We start from the raw sequence: 21,836 nt of genomic DNA, 5'->3' as shown, positions 1-21,836 counted from the left end.
GTCCAACATTTTTGGTGTGGCATTACGGTAGGACTGGTATCAATATAAAATGTGGCTGCATATGGGTCCCCTCTCAAGCAGGAGAGTACTCTGCTGCTTTGTTCACATCTTGTAGGAATAAAACAGGCAGTGATACATTTTTGATCCAAAAGTCGTGTTTAGAGATGTATTTTTATCCTTTTTGCATCTGAACTTACTGACTTCTGGTTGTTACAATAAAATGCAGTTAATTTTTTTTCTCTCTCTCAAGACACACACTATATATATATATATATATATATATATATATATATATATATATATATATATATATATATATATATATATATATATATATATATATATATATATATATATATATATATATATATATGATTCAGAGGACAGCCGCTGTGTCCATCACTAATGCAAATGGTATGGAGAAAAAAATACTATCTTCTGAAAGCTGATGGAGAAAAACAAGCTGTTGTCATAGGGCTGTCCAAAAAAAGCCCACACTACTTTTAAATCACTTGGGTGGTGGGATTTTTGCTGCTGTAGAGAAAAAACACAGTGAGGGTGGATGTCACTGTGAGAATACTACAACTAACAATCAACAGATAATGGAATTAAAATCTATAACAAAAAGCTAATTTAATGTGAACTTGATATTTCTACACTTAACATAAACATTTACTTGTGTGAAAAAGTCATGCATCACCTGCTGTTGGGATCATGCCGTTCCAATGCACCTTGATTTTGTTTGTATTCTTAGCAGTTAATTACAAAGTAATGGAGCCTTTTACCGTTTTCTCTGTTTTCTTTGCTTATTACTGTTTATCAAACTGTACATCAAAGATGCAGATATAAAACACTTACAAATAAATTATAAAAGTGGGGCTCATCCCATGACAAATAATTTCTAATTCACTGAACTTATAGACGACCTCTCAAACACACCTAACTTGGCCAAATGAATGTCATTTCTAAAAATAGAACCAAACCATAAGCAATGCCTTGTTACAGGGTTACAAACCACATTTATGGTAATACAACTAAATGCTTTTTGGATACACTATAAATACACAAAACACACAGTAAAATATCACCAATAAAACCGAGGACCTCCACAAGTCAGTTTATCAAGATATATATGCAGTACAGTATAAACATTGGGGTAATGTCCAGCCATTATACGGTTCTTGACAAAGACGGCTTCACATTTTGCTAGAAAAAGGTGTGAATGAATCCTAGAGCAAAAAAATAAAATAATAAAATAATAAAAATAAACAAATAAATAAATTAAAACCTTGTGGCAATACTGTCATGATTTAGGTGTTTGTTTGTTTTGGACTTTTCTTAATCGGTCTTCACCTCAAAGCAATCATCCAATCAGCTCAGCCCTCTCTCCAGCCACCACTGTAATAAGTGGCAACAGGTGAGGCTGATCTAGAGCAGTCAACTCGGCTCACCTGTTCACCTGTCTACATATACCTGCTTCAGCCAACTCATCCCTGCCAGAACGTCTCATCTCATCTCATTTCGTATGTCTTGTCTAGTGTGATGTGCTCTGCCTCTACCAGTGTCTGTGTGCTCAGCCAGCTGGGCTCTTCAGATAAAAGTTGTCTGTGTCTGCGTGCTGCAGTTCTGCCTGTTTCCCCTTGAGTTCTATCTGCTCACTCTGCCTGTTCTGGTGGTTTCCCCGGTCCACATCGCCTGTTCTGGTCTGTCACTACCTGCAGCTTCTGATCCCCCGCTCATCCCTGCCTGCCTGCATCGTCAGCCATTAATCATCTGTCAAGTCAGGTTCTGCTTGCCTGCCTCACCTACCACTATTCATCCCTTTCAATAAACTTCTAAAAACGTAACTCTGTGTTTGGCTGAATGTCGGATTCACCAGCATCATTCATTACAGATACTGTCTTAAATGGCAAAATGTCATTATCCACAGTAAAATAAATTGTGTATTAACAGGAAGAAGACATTCTGCTGAAAGCAACATAGAATCCAGACTGCAGTTTGTAACTCCAATAAGGAGCAAAGACCTGTATATTTTTAAACACCAAAGTAAAAGCGTTTGACTATAATGACCATTGTTACATTTGAAGGAAAAACGGGGAATCTTGCAAGCTTGAGAACATCATGCTTACTGTGTGGTGCATGGATGGCAGCATTCTGCAGGTGATTTAGTGCAGGAGGGACTGATGCTCTTTACCAAGATAGATAGCATCATAAGGAAAGAATATTGCGGGAAATCTTGCCAGGAAGTTAAAGCTTGGACACACATGGGGTCTCGAAATGGACAATGACTTTATGCATGCAGCCAAATTAGTGGTATACAAACCTGACCCAGTCCTGTCAGGGGGAATGGGTAAAAGATTCCAGCAAACTTTTATGAAAAACTTGTTTGGAAGATATTCAAATAGTTGGATCAAAGTCAATCAGTTTAAAAGTCATTTCCAGCAAATATTAAGGAAATGGAGCAAACGTTCAAGTTAAAAAAAATATCACTAAAAGTAAATTTTGCTCATTATTCTGGCATTAAGCAAACGGAAACAACTTTGTTAATCCTCACTGAACTAAAACAGGAAAGGTTTAGTGATATTTAATTAATGTTGGACAGTAAGAAAAAGCAGTGTGTGTTTTTATTAAATAAATGTAAATATTTGGTTTCATCTGTACGTTCCCGGCCCAAAGTAGGAAAATAACGTTATAAATACATCACTCAGCTAAGTAATTACGCCATGGTTCTGGGGAGAGTGGTGTGCAGCGTTATAAAAATATATTTTTTCATACAGTGAAAAGGTTAATCGAATTTTAGATTAAGCTGTTATTTGTCAGCTTATGAGACCTTATTAAACCCGACTGGTCTGTAAGATCCAATGCACATGAGAAATGAAGTTTCCAAACCTACTTAAACTTTCAGATGTTAAAAGGAAGCAAAACAGATTATTTTTAACAGCAGCACTCAAGAGATCCTCCGGTAACAGACTGGAGGCTAAATACATCTCTCCCCTAGTAGGGGTGTGTGTGTGTGTGTGTGTGTGTGTGTGTGTGTGTGTGTGTGTGTGTGTGTGTGCTGGTTAAGACGTTTGCCATCACTGGGGTTTCTGGTCACGCCATTCTGCCTGCCGTTATTACACCACACATCACTCAGACCCACTGTATACGTTATTCATGCCCCCCGGAGGAGTCCGTCGGAGGCTGTGCTGTGACAGAACGCTCAATCACAGAAACCCATGCCGTCTGCTCATGCGACCCCGCCGTGACACAGCAACCTGTGGTTAAACTCAGTTCAGCTGTGGATCCACAGTCAGAGCCGGGCGTGCATAACCAATACCCGATTTCATTATTCCAGATGCACAGTTAACAGGACATTGCCTTTATTAATGTGTGAATGATTTAGATTAAAGACCCACAAATAGTTGGACCTGCAGCACATGACAGCCAGCATTCGTCAACATGGTCTGGGTGACAGAGAGTGAAAGGATTTCAATAACTCGTTGGTTCAATTTCAAAAAGTGACATAATTCTTTGTGCTTAAACATAATCCAAGGCAGAAGCTCCTAAAATGGCATGGCCATCATCCAGTGTGCGTTTGTTCTGTTCAAGGCAACAAGTAAACACTTGTGCTGCATCCTTGTGTAGCCTGGAAGATAATTTAACCAATGTTAGAAAAGATTAATTTTTTTTTTTCTTTTTTCCATCCTTAGGGAACAGTATACTGTTGCAGTCATGAAGGGACACAGTAAACAATGAATTTGAAAGATCAGTAATAGGGAGAAGGAAAACAAACTTCAAATACAAACCACATAAAAGGTAATGATGATAATAATAATAAAGCAGGATGCAGAAATGAGAGGCCCTCAACTCCAGGTGGTTCCAGGATCAGTGGCTATTAGCGCTGGAACATCAAAGCCTTCAAGAAGAGGTTTTCCAGGAGGTATGTGCTGCCGGTTTTATGAGTATTCCTAAGCCTTGAATATAACATTTGAATGCATTGCATTCAGAGCAGACAGCGCATCGAGCATGAGAAATTTGAGTTAAATCCACAAGTGGGTTGAAGAGTTGCATGAACTTTAAACTTTTGATGAAGAAAGATTGGTTGAGTAACTTTATGGACATACATTTAGACATCTTTATTTCCTTAGAGTGAGAAGCTACCCTATGGCTATAAAGATTTATCTGCTAGGTAAAAGTGTCAAAGTAGAGACCTATGGGTGCCGATTTGAATTTGTGTGTTTATTAAAATGTTTTTTCTCACTTTTTTTGTGCATTTTGATGTATTCAAATCCCAAATCTACAAAAAGAAGATTGTCAAGTTAACAAAGTTGAAACCGATTCATTCAAATTAAACGTGCAATTTTTTAAAGATGCCTCTGAACTAAAAATAAAGAATTTCCTGTGGGGTTTACACTGTCACTCATATGCTAATGTAAGTGGAACACTTCAATCTTTACTTGGGATTATTTGCACACTTTTTAGCTTCTCACAGAATCTTTGTTTGGACATCAATGCCAATTGCACAGTTTTTTAATTTGAACTTTTTAAGTAACTTGAACATTTAAATTTTTGCTGCTTCTCAATAAGGCAATTGCACGACATTTAAATACTGTTCTGTAAAGTGACTGCTAGCTGTGTTTTTTTTTTTACCTAACTTGAACACCAGATGCTAAGGACTATTTTCACACTTTTTAGCTTCTCAGGAAGTGTTGTTTGGAGCACACAACTTGAATGTTAATGTCTTTCATTTGTGTCTGTGTCATATGTGAAAATTTCACAATGGTTACTTAATGAAAATAAAGTGACTCTTCATTATTGAATGTTTAAATTAGAGATACAATCAATACAGTAGGTCCTCAGCACAACATTTGGTGATGGGGCTGATTTAGCCACAACAAAAAAATAATAAATAAATGCACAATACAATGCCAGAAGTATATATGGTTGTTAAAAATATTTTCGTATTGTGTAAGGCTTCCATCTGATAGATAATTTGAGTTTTAAACCAATTCCTTTGTCTGCATCCACCAGTCTATGCATTATGCCATTATGCATTATGAAGTGTTACTTATGACTCTGGTTCTTTCTTGTTAAGTTCTGCCACATTAGAGCCATTTTTCCAGTGTTAAACCACTCAGGACCCTGACACAAAATGGCACCAAAGTCAATTTTATTTCATTAAAAGCACCTAGCCAGCTAGTTCTAACTGGCATGGGTAGAAATGTAATTTCAGTGCTGAGAGGGACAATAAAGACATAATTTTCTCAAGGGCAAGCGTTGAGAGAAAACCTTAAATAGGGTCACATCGTATGCTGAGCTCCTGTCCCCCTGTGATGTCACTTAAAGTCTCGGGTTTTCTACCTTATTAAAAACCTTACACCTCGCCTTGCATTGTGTCTCCTTAAATAGACCTCAGTTGCTTCTCTTCCCTGAAATACCACCTCCACAATTCATCAAAATACAAAGACTACATCGATAAAGCCTTTTGTCCACAACTTTGATGTGGAAAGAGGTGATATTTCATGACACTAAAGAGGATTAATAAATTAATCTGAAACGTTGTGCCTCTTTCTGACCATCTCTGTTTGTATCTTCATCTATTTGGCATAATTCATTTCACTTTTTGCTATAAAGACTTCACCAAAATGTGAAGGGAGACATTAATATAGGGAGAGATTGAGCGGAGTTGTTATTTTGGTGGACTGAATAATTACAAGATTTCTCTTCAGTTCACTGTTGCTTCAACCAGCCAAGATCATTAAGCAAGCACATGTTTCTAAGCAGCTGATATTTAAATTTAGTTATTTTAGTTATTATATTAGACATGTAAAACCAGGAAGTATTAAAATTTCTTATTTAGTTCTCTCGATTACGGCACCCTACAGAGTTACTGGCATTCCTGGGAATAACACGTCAAGGCCAATAAAATGATTTTATTTTTTCTTGCTAACAAAAAAATGTTAACAATCCAACCTTTAATTTTGATCCATGCAGTGCATAGAAAAAGCCGCAATTACAAATAACAGATAACTGTTAATAATTTTTTATCTGTACTTTAATGTGCAACCTGAAACATTTAACTAGTAAATTGTGACTTTTTCTCAGGGTTTGAATATTAAAAGAAACTAGATCTTGTATGAAAATATTTTGTCTGATATTTATTTAGATTTTTTCATATTTGAGGTGTCACCTCATAATACAGCCACAGGTGAGTCTCCAATTAAGTCAAAGCAGTAACATACACTTGCGCCCTCCAAACCTTCAACATTCGAACAGAGAAAGCTCTTTACTTCATGACACTGATTCTATTTTACACTAAAAATAATTAAGATGCGACATCAAAGAATGCGATCTAGATCTTAAGTTGTGAAAAATCTGTTGCAACACTATAGTCTCATTTTGGACAATGCCCAGCTCTCTGAACATTTTCCATAAAAAGCTGGACAGAAGAAAGCAGAAAGCTTACTATGGCTTTTCGCTCATATCCTGTGCCAGTTTGATTGATGTTGAACTGTTGCTCATGTTATTAAGACATTAATTGGATTACTTGGTGTAATTTAAGCAATTAAATCGTTCAAAACACTGATGGACAATGATGGTGCTGGGAAACACTAAAATAATGTCCTCTCCATTTGTAGATGACGGCAATTTCATTAATGTTGAAAAGGGTTCAGTTTTGGCAGAATCTTGATTTGCTCAGCTTCTTTTCTGCGATATAAACACACTTTACTTTTGATTATCTTTCTGCATTCTGCTCACAAATCCTGTGGGCAAGGAGGAAGGGGCTCAGCAATTTTCTAATATCTGCTTTATTATTTTGTAAAACCTGTTTCAAGGTTTTCTGTCTTACAGTTATACACATCCTATGGGTGTGAAAATACATATAAAGCATCAGCAAAGCAAACAAAGCAGAAGCATTCATTAAAAAAAATCTCTATTAAAAAATTTATGATAACGCCCAGACATAATTTCCCAGATCTCAAATGTTAAGCTTCTCCTCTCCTCCTCTGCTGAAACTTCAAGTTTTGAGAATCACCAAGAAACCTGTACTGAAACCATATTGCTGACATTTTAGACCCCTCTTCTTAAAAGTCTATGGAACCGTGGCGCATCACAAAAGATACATATATGTCAGATATTATAGGCATCAACATTTCACAGAATGGTGCTCCATTTTATTAGGTCAAAACTCTTGTAAAAAGGTTTAGACATGTTAACATATGTTGGGAGAAGATGACAGGTTTCCCACATAGCCTGGAAAAGTCTGGACTTTGATTTAGGTACCTTCCACATCTGGACAACCATGGGGGAAAAGAAGCATAAAGCAAACAAAAAAATTGTCTGCCCTTCCTACCTTGCTTCTCCAAATATTTCAGTACTTCCTTTCTCCCGTCACTTCCTTTGTCTTCCCGTCGTTTCTTGTGATATTCCTCCTTTCCTTCATTCCCACCTAACTCCCTGTGTCCTTCTTTCCTGCATCCTCCCTTATATCAATCTATATTCATTGTTTTTGCCTTTCCATCCTTCATTCCTTTCCTTGTGCCCACCCTTTCTTCCTTTTCTACATCTTTGCTTTCTTTTATCATGTCTTGCTTCTGTCCATCCTTTCACCTTCCCTTTCTTCCTGGTTCCATATCGAGTGTGGAGCACTCTGGACTTTTTACATGAAAAACCTGCAAGAACACTAAATTAAATAGTCTGACAGCGGCTTTAATAATGAAGTACCTCAGCACTGAAGCAGCGTTTGAAAATCAAAAACAGATGGAGAAAAAGTAAACATATGGTGTCTCCTAAATCAAAGTGTCATGTGAGTATAAATCATTGCTATTGCGTTATTGCACCAGTACTTTTATACAGTGACAGCTTCAATGACGCTGAACAATTTGTTGCCATACAAGCAACATTTTTTTTCAGGGAACGCAATGTTGATGTCTACAAGACAATAGCAAACCAATGCCTGCTCATTACATTAGGAAGTAATAGAGTGCATAGGTGACCCAAATCCTAATGTGTGAGTAATTTTAAAATGAACAAGAGTGGGAATAAAGGATGTTGCAATCCTATCCCAAGAACCAAATCAAGGTTTCAGTCAAAGGATTTTTAAATAATTGGTATTGGAGCCCTGATAATCCCTACTCCTAAAATATGGTGTTGTTAAGTGGGAGATTTTTATTTTCTGCTACCAAGATTTGGTACTGCAATTTCTGTAGATGTTTTTTTTGGAAAATATATTTTTTTTCCTGTGCATAGTTTGCAAAAACAATTGTACAGGCTCTTCAACCTAACCTTGAACTAACTAATTTGGTTAATCTCTGCCAAACTCTTCACTCTTTTATATTGAAATTTAGAGTAAAAGAGCGACTGTGTTGGCCGCTGCAGCTCCCTGTATCATGTGACCTTTTGCACTCACATACATCATACTCAGACAGGTTTCAGTTCAGCAGAGAGTGGTACAGAACTAAACAGTAGCTGACAAACTGGAATCACAGAAAAGATTGTTATCGGCCCAATTTTCAACAAGCCATATCAAAACAGAATATAAACTGCTCCAAAGGAAAATCATTGTAGATGCGGGTGTCATGTGAGGAAAAATGCTTAGGAACAAAAGGATATCCTGTTGCTGTCCTGTTATAAAAAATGACTTTTCTGTCAACAAAAAAAGAAAATAAGGTCGGGTATTGCAGTGCTCAGATTATTGGTGAGGATGTTAATCTTAGTAAAAATAATAATAATCTTACAGCACTTTCAAGTTACTGAGCTTTCAAGCATGGCACAGATTTTTGGAGAAAAAAAGTATTTGATTGGGACTTGTATCAACAGACAGCTATTTCAAATTAATGAGTAAATACGCTTTTAAAGAAAAAAGAGCTGATTAAAGACAGTGGTAAGCATACAAATGACAGCAATACCAAGAGATTGGTATAGCACTGTTTTCTCTTAATATAAGCACCATAAAGAAATGTCAGAATTTAGACTAATACATTCATATGATCACTAGCTAACATGTGGACTTCTCTAACATAATTGGACACATGTCACATGTATTTATTTAACTATTGTTGAATCCAGGTAACACAATTTAACAGCTAAAGCAGAAATAAAGACCTTGTTGAAACTTTATGTAAAATGAAATTTCACTCATTGAGGAATACATTAGGAAACTCCCCCATTAATTCCTACTGGACATGGCTAAAACCACAGAGAGGCGTACCGCATCAGGTTCCCATGATTAGAAAATTGTTCCTCGGCATTTTGAAGGAGCTTTGCCCTCATTTAAGCTCAGACATTTAATTTGATGTTCTCCTTACTGTTGAATGGGGGGCTAGAAACCATAGTGAGATCGATTTTCTTACTGCTGTTTATACAAAAGTGCACCCTTGCACAATCAGAAAGAGGCTGCACACGTTTATCTTATATGGGAGGTGTGCAAGGAGGAGACATTTGCTCTCTAACAAAACCATAAAAGCCAGATTAAGTTTACAACACAGAATGAAAAGAAATACCCGGACTACTAGACAAAAATGCTGTTGGACAGATGAGTCTATAATTAAATGATCTTGAAACACAGCTTTCCAGGAGAAGAACCAACTATGAAACATGGAGGTGTGTCACAGTTGGGAATGTTGCAGCCGGACTTGTCCAACTCATTATCACAGAATCCATGACCATTTATGTTGCCTAACAGGGGGTGCTTCATTAAAATGTGAAACCAGCTACAAAAGAATTCAACCTGAAGCAGAAACGGACCCTGCAACATGACAGTGACCCAAACCACACCAGGAAGTCCTCCACGGACCAGCGGAGAATTAAACAATGGAAAGTCCTGAGCCTGGTCAAAGCGCAGGTCTTGCTGTTGTTGAGATGCTGTTGGGGGACTTTAATACAAATAAGTAGGTGAGAAATGGGGCAAAGTTTGTTCAGATGGATTTCAGAGACTGGTAAATGGCTACAAGAAGCAACGGTGGTTATTTCTTCCAAAGGGGGGAGGTTTAGGTTTCCTAACATTTGTTCCGCTAGAAAACTGATTTTAGTTGATGTGTTTTGTTTACGTCTCATATCTTTTGTTATTACCTGTAAAGAAATCACTTTCTTTTACATCAAAATCTGTGCCTTTCTTCAAATAATTAAATATTTGACACTGTCCTAATTTTTTTCACATGAACTAATATGGGTTGCAATTTTTAGACTTTAATTTAAAGTATTAATTTACCTTGTGGATGTTCCAAAGTAGCTGCATCAGTTTCAATTTGAAATGTATGCTGCCTTCAGCAGTTTTCCTGCTGTCTTTGAGCATCTTCAACTAGACTCTACATCTCAGGACAATTAGTGACTAAATAAGGATTTACATACACCTAACTTAAATATTATCCTTTATTCTCGGCTGAAAACAGCTGACTTGTCCTAAATGTCCTCCTGGAGCACAGAAGCTGCAGAGTAATGGGTGTGCTGACTTCTGCAGACCACTCACAGTATCTGTCTCCACCACTATAAGAAGGGATTAACTTCCTGCTAATGAGGGGCAATTCATTGCTGGTATTAGGACGCAAGGATATCAAAGTTAAGACCTTATGTCCCTCACAATTACTGTGCTTCAAGATTAACACTTCGGTTGCAAGAATGGCAACAGAATGCAGACTGGAGGAAGAGACACGGTGCAAACAACATACATTTCTTAGATTAATAATGTATTTGCATTTTTCTATTTAAAGTAATGCATACACAAACAATATATGACTTCTCTGTTTGAACCACTGTCTTCAAACTCTGCTAATGCCTCGCAACACATCAACGTGTCACCATGCAGCTACTTTTCAGTCACACATGGTATTTATCTCCTTTTTCACAAAAGCATGGGTACAACATTTGATGCCTGCACATCTGTTGCAGGGACATTATGGGATGTAATAATTCATTTGTGTCTGTGTTATGATAGCACTGGCTGGTCCCATAAAACTACATTTGCCATTTTGAAATAGACCATAAAATCTCCACCAAGTCAACATTGTTAAAGCATCTTTCAATCAGTTTGGGTGAGCAGTTTTCAGCCTGAGAACGATGTGACTTTAAAAGGTTTAACACAGAAATCTGAGCTGTCTTTATACAGTTGGAGAGATGTTTTAAAAGATTTCCACACAGACCAAGGTTAGGATTCAAACTAATACTTTTTTAAAAAAAATCTGATGGCATATTTTGTGGAATTTTGCTAAAATTATCAACTCAAGACTGCGGTGAACTTTTATTTATGGTGACCATTCCTGACTCCTACCAAGAGAAGAAATTTTGCCCTGGAGCATTTTTCCTCAAAAGAAAAGCATTTCCAGGAGCAGAGGAAACTGCCGTTGCAGCTCAGCTGGTTCAGATGAAATTTAATAAACATAAAAATTATTGCAGCCCATTACTCCTTTTATGATAAAACAGCTGTTTTCTGTTTAGTGGTTAAAGATTTGTTGTTCAGTTTTTTAGCAATGCATTGCATGTTCCTCAAGACTGGAAAGTAAGGCTTGGTAAAACATTCTCAGGTTTTAAAAATACAGTAACGTGTTGGTTGGAAATGGTGGTGAAGAACATCATTGTTAGTAAATGATAGACTAAATGTACAAAGCCTATTCATTAAATTAGAATATCATTGAAAAGTGTATTGCTGTAACTCAATTCAGTTAGTAAAATGCATCATGTACATTAATTTTACACATTTGACAGTTTTTGAGCATTTATGTTAATTATGATGATTGTCCCTTTAAAGATATAATGAAAACATTAACATTGATCTGGGAGATTAGAATATTACAGACAAAAAATTATTTAATCCAAAAATGTAGGCTCGGTGGAATGTATGTTTAATACCTGCTTAAATATTATTATTTTCAAAAAGTACTTAAATATGACAAACAAGCCTCAATGCAATATTTCAATTTAATGAATATGACTTAACATGTTGATCAGCTCAATCAGAATATCATTAAAGAGTTCAATATTTAGAGCACACGTTTAAAAAAGTGAAACTCATATATTATCTAGATTTATTACACCGGGGGAAATATGTCAAGGCTTTATTTCATACAATTTAGAAGAACATTTGAATATTGTGAACAAGTTATAACACATTCATAGGGAATGAGTGAAAGGAAAAGTGTGGTGGAAAAAGGTTCACCAACAATAATCGCAGCCTTGAGAGGATTGTCAAGCAAAACAAGTTTAGGGAGCTTTACAAAGAGTGGACTAATGCTGGAATCAACACGTCAAGAGCCACTACGCACAGACGAATCCTACACATGAGGTGTCTTATCTAGGCAAAGGAGAAACAAGAGAGGGCTGTTCTTCAGTCATTGAAAGTCCTCTTTTCAGTTTAAAGTTTGTATTTCATTTGTAAACCAGATGAATAAAATCAGAACCAGGCAAGGAGGGTCATGGTTTGAGGTGGCAAAGGACCAAAATGGGAAGAGGACATCAACAGATGCATATTGATGGATGTATTTTAATGAAAAGACTTACGAAACACAGGGAACTCAGGTACAGAAACAGATGGCGCAACAACGAAAACCGGGATCTTAAATACAGCTGGGATTACATAGAACACAGGTGATTGTAATTAACAAACCAAACAGGTGCAGCTCATGACATTACCCGTCCCCTAGGGGAGGATACCAGATGCCCAACCAGAGTAACCTGACTCTCGCCATATGCATGTCGCTCCGCCTAGCTTCACTCACATACATCTGGGACCTCTCCATAGGAATTGCCTTTTTTGAAGGCTGGGCCTTATAAAAAAATCCATGCATATGATTGGTTAAGCCACTTGTCTGTCATCTTTATCGACGTGCTATTTCAACCACTCACACCGAAGCCAACCCGTAACGCTGTTAGAGCGACGCAGGAAAAGAAAATGTGTGCTCTAGTGGCAGGAAGAGGCGGGAAGACAGGCGGCAAAGCGCCGCGGGTCGGAGTCGATCCCGGGCCAACCGTGTTTAGGACTAAAGGCCTCCTAATATGGTTCGCGCTAACCGCTCACCGCTCCGGAGAAAACAAAACCTGCCAAATCCAGTCAGGAGAAGGGCGAAAACATCGTCTCCACCAACAAAAATCTTCAGAGCCGTTCTCTGATGTTCTTTTAATGAAAGAATATTAGGTAGATTGGACAACACTGAAGAAATAGCAGCATCAATGTTAACGCTTGCTTCCTCGACGAGCCGCCATTGCTATCAAAACAGTCTCACGTCACGGTCGCTTCTCCACTACGTCACATCTATGAAATTCCAGCCCTGCGTCCTGATTGGCTAGACAATAAAATTGGTTGGAGAAATCACTCTCTATGGTAGATGTCCCAGATGTATGTGAGTGAAGCTAGGCGGAGCGACATACATCTGGCGAGAGTCAGGTTACAACCAGAGTCCAAAAAAACAAAAAAACAAACAGGGCCTTGGGAGGACAAGATAATCAAAACCAAATCAAAGTTCAAAAGGATGACTGGGGGGCCATCCAGAGCGGGCGCAACGTTCAGGAAGCGGTCGTCTTGAGCAGACCCAGAGTTCTGGAGGCCGATGGTGGTGCTGCAAGAACCCCCAGAGAACATTGTCTTGAAGTCAGGCTGCAGAGACCGCAAAGGAGCTCTGGAGAAGGAGGGAGACCACAAAGGTCCATCGGAGATCGCTGTAGACCACAAAGGACCTCTGATAGAAAACCAAAAAGGAACCCCAGAATGAGCTCAGGAGCAGAAACCCTGGTGTAGGAGCAGGAAGGTGAGGCCGTTTGTCCTCAAACCCCTCAGTAGCTAGAAGGTGAGGTAATCTATCCTCAAATCTGGTTCTTCCTGTGAACCAGTCAGACGAGTGCAAAGGAGTATGAAGCATCAGACTCCAATGCAGCCGGCAGGACGCTTCCCTTCTTTCTGCATCCCCGACACCAGGACAGTGTGCTGCTCTGCGAGGGTTGAGAAAAGCTGTAATGCCGGGTATCCGTTCCAGACAACGTAACAACGAAGGAACAAAAAACATAACCTAAATAATTAATAAAGTTTTTCTCAAATAGTGGGGATGGTGTATTGAAGAGGGCAGCATAAGGAGAGCCTTTCCTTTTTTTCTTCCAGAAAACACAGGTCATCTAAATCATTCTAAATAAAGTTGTCCAAGTCTAAGTCATTCTAAATGTGACATCAGCACCCCCTGCTGTTTGGTCTGTAACTGAGGTCAGTATGATTAATACTATTAATAAACTCCTAACAAAGTACAAAACTTAATATAGCTAAAGTTTGTCTCTGATATCAATGGCTTAATATTATTTTGCCACATGAGGTTCATAGCTACTTAAAAGTAACATGCTGTGTCCACAGGCAGTGAGCATTTTTGTTTCATCCTTTGTTTTGACTACAGGTCTGACTTGGGCTAGAAGCCGTTTATATTGTTGTTAATATTATACAGTTAATAAGTGTAGCGATGTTGAAACATTCTAGTTGTTATAAACTATTGTTATATGTTATAAATTAAACCATTAATATGTTATAAATTTTAAATGGGATTCTGGGTAATCTTCAGAACGACACCTTTAATGCATTAAAACAGAAAACGATCAAAGTTGCATTATATTACATTACCAAAGGTAACCTTAAGGAAGGAGTTGCAATGCTCCACAGCAGAGACTGGACTATTTTCCATAGGACTATAATAAGCCATATGCTCCATAGAGCTGGACTTTGTGATATAAGGGACAAAAAATATATTTTTTTTGCATGTTTTGAGTTCGCTAAAAAGGCACGTGGGCGACTCCCCAATAGTATGGAGTGAGGAGCTCTGTTCAGATGAGAACATTTTGACGCAAATCCAACGCATCCTTTCATCTCAAGAACACCATCCTTCCTCACTGTGAAACATGGTGCACACTGCTAAAACAACACTTGAGTGATTTACGTGGAAAAAATGTAAATGTGTCGGAATGACCCAGTCAAAGTCCAGTCCTCAATCCAACTGAGAATCTGTGGTTAGACTTGAAGATCACTGTGAAAACCAACCAACATGAAGGAGCTGGAGATGTTTTACCAAGAGGAATGGGCAGAAATCCCATTGTCAAGATGTTGCAAGAGTAGAGAGACTTATCCGAAGAAACTTGCAGCTGTAACTGCCTTAAAGGTGGTAAGGAGTTAGGTGGAGAGGGGTGACCTGTTCCACTAAAGTTTTCTGTTATTTACCCTATTGGTCATTTCCTTCACAATAACAAAAACAAATCTTAAAAGTTGTAGGTATGTTTTAATAATGAAATAATGCAAACTCTCAAGCAATCCATGTTAATTCCAGGTTGTGAGGCAATAAAACATAAAAAATGCCAAGAGGGTGAATACTTTTACAGGTCACCGTATGCTGATGATAGAGGTTTATTTGGGAGCAAAAAATAGCTCCACTTTCATTAAAACAGGGATGTTCTAACTTTCTTCAGTTCATTGTTCCCACACAATAATGGTACTTATGCATTAATTATGATCACATTTTCTTACCATGCCCTTTGGTGACATTGATGTAACATCCTGCTTTTGTATAATTAATGTCCACATCTATTTAACCGGCATTGCTGCCTTTTCCTTTATATAAAGCTCTGTTTTGCTTTGCACAGCATAGGAGTCTGTTTAAACAGACCATTTAACATTTGAATGTTACTTTTTACTAAGTCCCTACTGCTTTGAATATTAAAAGCTTTCTTCAAATAAAACCAAGTTTATTTTCTCTAAAAATGCACCGTGTGATTCTCACAGAAATCTTTATAAATGAGATGCATCAATTTTGACTGTCTTCCACCCACAAGGAGCTATAAAGACAAGTATTCTGAAAAATCACCTAAAGAAATTTCAGACAGCTCAAATTATATTTCTGTTTCTATAGTGAGAGTTTCTCAGCCACTTTGACATTCTGCATATATTACAGCAGCATTTCAGCTCACCAGTCTGACGAGGTGAGGGAGTGTGCTTTTGAGCTAACTGGGCTGAATACGACTGAAACTACCAGTTAACAAATTACACTCTCTAAATATATGTCAATGCCTTGTAATACCCAGATCAAAAATCAAATTAATGGCAAGAAAGTACATATGTCACATATGTCACAACATGGGAGCAACATGTTGCTCCCATGTTGTTTAAAACTCGTAGGGCTGAAAGAGTGGGTGAAGAAAGCCATCACCTGTGTGCCCCACCACACACACACACAACCCACCCAGAACCCTAAGTGTCTATATGCAGTTTGACGTTGAAGGCAGGGGAAGACACCAAGGGTGAGGCCCATACAATCTGCCATGGACCGCGGAACGCATTTCAAATTGGTCGGGACCATCAGGCAATACTCACAATATCACTACCCATCACATACGCATGCGCCCGCATACACATAAAACACCAGCATCCCCTTGATCACGCAACTGATTTGCGTCACATGACACAAGACAAGCCAATCCATTTTTAGACACCAGAATTTATTGCTTTCTCATAGGCTGTGGTCCCTGAGCATGATAAATGTGTCTGCCATGTTATAATTAAAATCGGCACCGAATTTTTATTTAACTTTTTTTCTGATGTTCCAGCAAACACGCCCCGGATTTATTTCCACTTACAATCATTATATTACAGCTAACACAATATTTACAGAATAAAAATACTTTAAAAAGAAAAGTCAAACTCACCCCTGCTCTAAATATTCCCGAAAAAGTGTCTCTGTCTGTCATTATGCTGGATGAAGTCCCTGGCTATCCTCAAAGCATCCACTGTGGTCAAAAGATCCCTCTGTGTGTGGGCGCACATCAAGCTATTTAGTCTTTTCTGGGTCATTGTTGATCTCAGATAGGTCTTGATACGACGGAGGGACGAGAAACACCTCTCAGCACTTGCAGTGGACACAGCCTTAAAGCTAACTAAGCTAACGAAGCTAACGAAGTAGCGGTCATAAGCAGCGCAGAGGTTGTTTACATCACATGACACAATCAGCCAATACATTTTTAGATGGGATGATTTATCGCTTTCTCATTGGAGAATGATGCTGCTGCCATAGACTACTGTGCATTTGATAAAATAGCTATTGAATAATTTAGTTTTATTTATATATATTATTTTACATGTTTGATCATCAAAAGCCGCGGCCCTAACGGTTCCGCGGTCCGTCCAATCTGCCCTCCAGATAACTTAAGTGCTCGTCACGCCTTCCCCTACATATGTGTGTCATAAAGTATGTATTTTGATGAGAATAAAACTATTTTTTTAAACATGGTCAATATTCAGTCATATTTATAAGGAAATCATCTGATTTTATAAAGGATCTTTTCACTGAGCACAAATGGTTTAAAAGGTCATATAAGGCACTGGAGATTTTTATGGAAAAACAAACCATCCAAACATGACCTCCTCTGGAACACGAATTAATTGTTGGCTTAACATTTACTTTACCATAAATTTTCATACACTGATTGTGGGCGAGAAGATCTGACTAATGTTGAACTGCAGATGGTTGTATTTGCCTTGGCAGCATACATGGAATTTGTTCCACCGCATTCATTGTTTACCCAAAACAGGAACTCAGAGAAGATCTGAGGAGAATCTCGCATGACCAGCCCACACTTCTGCAGCCAAATTGTGTGCTCTGCCTCTCTGCCTCTTGCTCTGCTGCTATGTCTGAGCTTCTTAGCAGAGACGCCGCCGCCGTTGTTCAGTTTTCCTCATTAAATGCAGCCCTGTGACTCGCTTGGTAAAATCCCGGTCGGCCATGTTGAGTTGAACAGAAAAGCGGATAGAAGCTCCTCCTATTTGATGACGCGGTTCACTGCAGTGCATGCGAAATGTGCAATACTGAACACCTCGTTGTGCAGGTGGAAATTTCGTAGTCACCGCGGTGAATGGGAGAGCCCAGACACCCTACGGAGAAAATTAATTTTGCCCATTTGTATCCACGATCTTGTTCTTTCAGTCATGAACCAAAGCTCATGACCATAGATGAGGGTAGGAAAATAAATCGACCAGTAAATCGACAGCTTTGTCTGTTGAATCAGCTCTCTCTTCACCACGACAGACCGGTACCGGTCTACCACTCTGTCATACGTATAATGAATATCTTTAAAGGAGTCAAAGATAAAACTGTAGTGGTAGCATCATGGTGTGGCACTGATCATCCACACCAGCGGAGAAAGCACTGCAGTCCAGAAATGGAACAGAAACAAAAAGGAGGACCATCTCCAAAATCTTCAATTTTACCACAATAGCTGGAAGCTTGAAACTTGGACAGAGCTGGGTTTCCCTACCACACCATTATCCCGAACATACATCTAAACTGGTTTCTGAATGAAAAAAACTAGCTAACATTAAGCTTTTGGAATTGATTCCACCTCAACCCTGTCAAAAAAAAACCATCTGCTATGCTTAAAGATCCGGGTCGATCTCAAGAAACCAACCAATCTAAAGGAGACATATGCAAAACCCACTTTTTTACTTGAAGTCTCTAGGACTGCAGAAAAAAATGTATATCCTCTGCCTGTTTCTATGTAGATATGTTTATTCTGTTCCAGTGATATATTTTAATCTGTTTAGTCTTCTTCTCTGTTATTTATTTATTTCATAATGATAATTTCATAGCTGTGTAACTGCTAAATAAGGACTTCCATCCTACCAATTATGTGAATCCACCATTTATTTTTTTCTACCCATGATTTTGTAGTCCAAACTCAAGGACGCCACAAGTGAATAAAGTGGTCATAATGTTTGGTTGTTGGGGGTATTAACCCACACAATTAATTTCACTGCATACCATTATACTACAAAAATGGCCCAACGGGGTGAAGTGGAAGGCTCTGCGACCTGGAAGGGGGTGGGGAGTGAATTCCTTCTTTTGCATGTAAAATGTTGTGCTTTCAGCCATGTAGGATACATCACACTGTCAGGGGCCACTGTTTAAAAACCCCTGGACATGGACAAACACTCTTTCACACATTGTTTGTCAACCGCAGCACCTGGGAGGCAGCCACCGAGGTCCGAATGGAGTTCGGTGACCCACAATTTAGGCTCAACTGGAAACGGAGCTAACTGCTGCAGGAAAGCTGAGCCAAGTCTGCATGAAGCAGTTTCTTACAGCTAAACCGAGCTTAGGACGCTGCAGCCTCCAGAGAACGAACCTTTGCAGTGTCGGCTAGGCTAAGTAAAGTCTGTTTTTTGTGGGACCAAAAACTAAGCAAGGGGGATCTTTTTAAGGTGCAGAGGAGAAAAGTAAAATCCAAAGTAAATTCATAACCTTTTCCTCAAATTCATGCTTTTAAAACTCATTAAAGTGGTTATTATTCCTCTCTGAAATAGAAATGGTTTGAATGAATAATTTAAATTCTAAATTATCATTTAAGTGTATGATGTATGTTTGTAAAATTATTACGAAAACTTTTAGTCTTTAACACTGCACTGCAAAAAGGGAACTAAAAGTAAGTAAAATTGTCTTAAAATTAGTAAACTTTTCCTTGATTTGAGCAGCTAAATAAGAGTATTTGCCAATGGACTGAGAATTTTTACCCCTACAAAAAGATATTTAGACACCCTGCACTTGAAATAAGATGATAGAGATGAATTGTTTAAGTGCAAAACTCCTATTCCATTGGAAAATAGTCTGATTTACCAGCTCAAAAATACATTAATTTCAAGAGGATTTTACCTACTTTTAGTTCCATTTTTGCAGTGTGTAATTTAGACTGTCAGTTTTCTAATTGTTACACTTTGTCAAAGTGTAACAAATAGTTTTTTAACTTCAGTCTTGTGGCTTTTTTGTTTGATTTATTTTAATTTTTTATTTTGTTATGCACATATGGCCACAATTGGTAACAGATGCAACTTAGCCCCAATGTAGGGTACAGCTCACCATTTAGCCTGTAAGGCATGCTTGGTCAAGTCTCCAGGCTGAGACCAGGGTTCTCTCAAAACTGCCTACTGCAGCTTTAATAACTTTATTCAGATATTATCAATGCAGATCAGCAGAAAATAAGCAGCAAATCTTAGCCGCAAGTACACTTGTTGGCCAAATTAGGAGAAATATTTTTGGCACTGTGCCGGCATCTCTGCAAGTTGGTGCTCGCATCAAGTTCTGCTTAGGCCCCAAACAGTCTTAGGTCGGCTCTGCAAGGGATACTGATTTGGAGCAAATCTAAATAGCACATCTAGTTCCCACACATTCTCCCACCACCTATTACCAAATGATGAAAAAAGACACAAACACGTACTGCATCAGAAGAACAAATGATAACCTAACTCTGTACCTCCATTTCATCACCACCCCCTCACTGAAAGCCTCCCCCATCATTCTCAGAGGTGACAGGCACAGAGAGTGGGAGAAACATGCTAAGTGAAAAGGGAGATAAAGGAGGAGGAGTGGGGGGGGGGGGCTGACAGGGATATGGAGACGAGTGAGAAGAGTTTGGAGGACGATGCGGGAGAGAAACGCCACACTTGTTCATCCTCAGCCTCTTCCTCTGCACCAGGAGCCTCTGGAGGGAGGACAACACACTTGCACGGTAGCCCCTAAGGTGCACGCAACAATCTGACCCTCAGGGGGGGAGGGGAAGAACAAGAAAATGAAAAAGGAAAGAGGATAAGAATATCAAACTGTGACAGGGGAGTGGAAACACGAAATTACAAGGAAGAGGGGAAAGAGAGGAGAGGAAAAAAAAGGAACATGAAGAAAATGTGGCGGATCTTTGACAGTGTGACACATATGGGGAGATACAGGGAGGGGAAACAGGCTAAGCTGTCTTAAACACCTAGAGCCACAGTTAAGTTAAGACTGAGCTCCATCCATGAAGATGTAAAGGTTTAGTAAAAAACAAAGAGTAACAAGGAGATGGAGCTTTATTCAACCAGAATCATCCACACTGAATATTCACATATTTTATAGCTTATTATTCTAAAGATCAATATAAACCAGGAAAAAAAATGGAGCAGAGGCCACATTAACTACAGCCCTGTCTTACTCACACTCATCATGCGCCTGGATGTAATAATAATTTCAGGTTTTTAATGATTCATTTGAGATGATCGTCTTCAGGCTGGAATTGTTATATAATGTAGAAACATTTTTTTTATTGTGGATTTTAATCTAATTTACATAGGATAAGGATGTTCCACACAGCACTTCAGTGAGTTGACCTCAACAATGTGCTCCACGCAGCCAACAAGCTTCAGGCATAGCTCTGGCTAAATATTTGACCAGTCCTGTTGGCAGAATCGGTAGACCTCATTTAAACCGGTTGCTTTCCTGCTCTGCACCTATCCACAAATTCAGGGTCACGCCAGAAGCTTAATGTTAGCGTGCTTTATCGATTATCCAAAATCAGATATGCATCTCGAGCATTACCATCAAGGCGAAACCTTCGGCTGTGTAAATCAACCATGGAAACTCCTGGAAGAAGAGAAGCAATCTTAATACCAGCACGGACTGAAAGGGTACAATATTCAATATTTCTATCATTTTTTTTACAGACGGTCTTACTTTTTCCTCAACATCCTCTGATATGAGATAAAATTTAAAGGGAACATGATAGCAAGCTGTCCAGGTTCTGATCCAGCAAAGCAACCCCAAACCGTGACCTCTGCATCCCCCAGCTTCCCGTTTTGTATGAACTTCTTTTCCTGGCAGCTGTAGTGAGTTTATGCCAAAAGTGCTCTCTGTTATGGTGTCAAAATAATTCAGTTTTAGACTCGTCTGGGTGGAGAGCATTATTCCAGAAGTTGTTGCCTTTTTCTAAATTCTCTCTGGCAAACTTCTTGCGCTTCCTCCTTGCACATCTCCCGCAAAAGTTGTGCAGCCTCTTTTATACCAACATTAGAAAAAACAAACAAGGAACTCAAACTTGTGCAATTATTG

This window comes from Fundulus heteroclitus, chromosome 23 (genome assembly GCF_011125445.2).
Source record: "Fundulus heteroclitus isolate FHET01 chromosome 23, MU-UCD_Fhet_4.1, whole genome shotgun sequence".
Taxonomy (NCBI): Eukaryota; Metazoa; Chordata; class Actinopteri; order Cyprinodontiformes; family Fundulidae; genus Fundulus; species Fundulus heteroclitus.
The sequence above is the reverse complement of the archived record's forward strand: the minus strand, read 5'-3'. Positions refer to the sequence as shown.